The following is a 3,529-nucleotide window of genomic DNA, read 5'->3' as shown; positions in this document are numbered from 1 at the left end:
ATCTCCACATGTTTAATAAAAAGACCACCATTATGTATTGATACAACTATCTCAGCTTTTTGGGTACATTCATTTCTGAAGAAATTTGGAGTTTTCAATCCATTTCCATTATGCTGGAGCACCATGAATAATTTATTGCACATTTTCTGTACAAAAGTCTCATCACATTTGTCATTTCTTTGAAGTAAATTGTGAATCAAAGCCAGAATTTCTCAGAGAAATAACCCCAAAGGTTTGTGTGTGTGTGTAAATTGATGTCACTGGAAAGTTCACTGAATACTTTTTGAAACAATGGTTATTTACCACAATTTTTTGATATTTGAAATCTAGTTTATTCTTTAGAAGTGAAAGAATGATCCACAGCCATGCTACCCTGAACAAGCCCGATCCCATCTGATCTCGGAAGCTAAGCAGGGTCAGGCCTGGTTAGTACTTGGATAGGACACCACCTAGGAAGACCAGGTGCTGTAGGCATAAAAAATAAAAAAAAAATAAGGGATTATAAACTGACAAGTTCCTTGCAATCTGTGAAGTCAACTAAGGGTTGCCTCATCTAAAAAATATAAATAAATAAATAAAAATAGAAGTTAAATACACACATAAAATATAAAGTATGAGGCAGATAAGGGGTCAATAGGCCAGATTATTCATCTTTATGCTATGAATTAGGCGTTAAATGATCAATGAAGGAGTATCTATGGTTATGAATGGTCAACCCTTCATCTTCATGGGACATCGTAGGCAATATACCTCCAGATTTATGGAAGTTGAGCTAATAAAAATGGAGAATGTTAGCGATGGGCTAACTAGTAGTAGATGGAAAGGCAGTAGTGATTCTATCACTTTAGCTCTGTGTTTTAACATATCCTAGAAAGTGTCAGTGGTGAATCTCATCTAAACAGATGCATTTTTATCCTTTTTAGTAGTCAGACAACGAAACACTGCTGAAGAGGTTTTTATAACTACAGTCTTTGAGGAAGAATGCGTAGAACAATAGAGTTTGAGTTTTGAAAAGGCAGAATCTGTGTCATGGTCATCTTTCCATCTCCAGCACTGAGCATGGTGTTTGTCTGACACAGAGTAATTTCTTGAAGTGATTTTTTTCTTCTATATTGAGATAATAACAAATGAATGAAAGAATGCAAAACTAATGCACAAAAGGATAAATAAAAAATATAATATCCTTGTTCCTATTATATCAAGTGAAATTCGAAACTCTTTCATGCTAAGGAATTCCATGATACTAACTCTACACCTAATCACATATCTTATATCACTTTAAAAAATATTTATCTGTTTTACTTTGTATTTTGAAAACAAGAAATGAAAACATAATTAAATTTTCATGTTATACCTTATTTGAGCAGATTTTAAAATTGATTTCAGATTTAGCAAAACTATCTATTTTCTTTGATAACTCTCACTAGTCTTTTTTACGTTAGAAGCTGAAAAAAATCTGGGAAGCAAAATTACTTTTCTCTTTGGCATTTACTAAATTGTTTATGTAATAATATTCCAAACTAAAACTCTAGAAAACAGTAAGGAAACACCCAAAGATTTAGATAATTTCAGATTAAATAATATTTGCAAAAGAACCAATATAAAATAAAAAATAAATTGGTATGGATTTGGAATATATATCATTTATATTTTTTCCTGAGGCAAATAGTGATGATATATTTTTTTCCCACTCATATCTGTGCTGTACAATACTTTGGGATGTTGACCATCCTGTTCTAAAGTGAAAATCTTCTTTTATTTTCAAAATTTCTTATCTTACTGCTTGCAAAGAATTGTATTCGGTTATAGCAGTAAGACTGCAATTCATTATAATTGCAAAAGTAATGAATAGTTAGATCACTACTGAATGTTTAGAAATAAATATCCATATTATACTTATTGAAATTAAAAGTGTAAAGAAATGAAACTATTATGTAATGAATCAAATGACTAAACAATATTATATTTCCAAACTTATAGTCAAGTTATACAAGGATTATAATGATCATATAAAATGAACTCGAGATTGATTAATTTTTATTCATGGGTTAAGGAATAATTTTAAGTGTGAACTTTCTTTTGTTTATGTACTACATGATTATTTCTTGATACTTCCCTTTCATGCAGGAAAAAAAAAAAACTCCTTGATATTATTAAATATTTGTTCATTTTAGAAAATAGCAGCATACAACATATTTAGACATCACTTAGTAACTGTAATTAGGTGTTTAATTTCTTGAAAATAAGGACAATACACTGGGAAGTAGTATACTAGTACTTTTAAATTATATATATATAATTATATATATATAATTTATTAAGAATAACAAAATTATATATAAAATATATATATAATTTATTAAGAATAACAAATATCTATAAACATATATAACAAATATATGTATATTTGTTATATATATAACAAATATAACAAAATATAACAAATATAACAAAATACATATATAATTTATTAAAATAACAAATAAAAATAACAAATATAACAAAATATATATATAATTTATTAAGAATAACAAAATTGTGTGCTGATATATGTCATATTAGCACACAATTTTGTTATTCCTAATAAAATAACACTTTAGAAATAAAAATAAGAAAAGATTATTAAACAAAATAGAGAAAGATATTTTTATTACTCTTGGACTCAGAGAAGATACTACATCAACTATGGCTGAGAACATTGAAATCGTTTGATGTGAACTTCCTCAAGTTTCCTCTTGTTTATCTCAAAATGTCTGTGTTATTAAAAATATAATTTGATTACATTTTCTTTAAAAAAAACCTGTCCTCTTATGATCCAAAGTTAATCCCTTTATTACGTCTTGATTTACCCCATCATATTGTTTAAATTAGTTATCTCTATCTCTGTTGTATTTTCCTTTTCATAATCTGTTTCCCTTCTGCCAAAATAACAAAATTCTAAAAGTAGAATGAAATTAAAGAAAATAAAATTTTTCTTTCTTACTAGTCTTGAGCTAGTATTCAGTTATTTTTGTCTCTTCAATTTATAAAGCATTCGAAATACTTACATATTGTCATTAATTCCATTTTTTAATCATTTACTTCTTTCACTTTTGCAATCCGGCATATGCTCCCATCTACTAATTAAACTCTTTTATGTAAGATAACTAATTAAAAATATACATATACTTATGTGTTTATGCATATTCTTTTAAAACCTCTTGGCCTCAGGGCAGTGGGAGACACTAACCATATTTCTAATTGGTTTAGGTTTTAATATTACAGCTCCACACTTGTATATTTACTACTCAATATTTTTACTTCATTTTGGAGAGAATATTTTTATCTTATTCAAAATGGAGAATTAATTGGGAGTTGCAAAATTTATACAAATGGGCATCAAACTTTATGCTTATAAAGCTGACCGGCGAATGAGACTTTAAGTACAAGGTTACAGTAGACTTTATAATATTATGCTGCTTAAGGATGTAGACTCCTCTCATTTAGGAACAGTCAGTACTCAACAATTACAAGCCTCCTTGCCTGTAAA

At 28.1% G+C, this 3,529-nt stretch overlaps 1 pseudogene; it reads left to right on the top strand.

The window, feature by feature from the left end:
* The first annotated feature begins 355 nt into the window (after positions 1–355).
* Positions 356–474, top strand: LOC120588380 (uncharacterized; annotated as a pseudogene).
* The last annotated feature ends 3,055 nt before the right edge of the window (positions 475–3,529 follow it).

The sequence above is a fragment of the Pteropus medius genome, unplaced genomic scaffold, assembly GCF_902729225.1.
Source record: "Pteropus medius unplaced genomic scaffold, Ma_sr-lr_union100, whole genome shotgun sequence".
In the NCBI taxonomy this organism is placed as follows: Eukaryota; Metazoa; Chordata; class Mammalia; order Chiroptera; family Pteropodidae; genus Pteropus; species Pteropus medius.
This window is presented reverse-complemented; position numbering and strand designations above follow the sequence as displayed.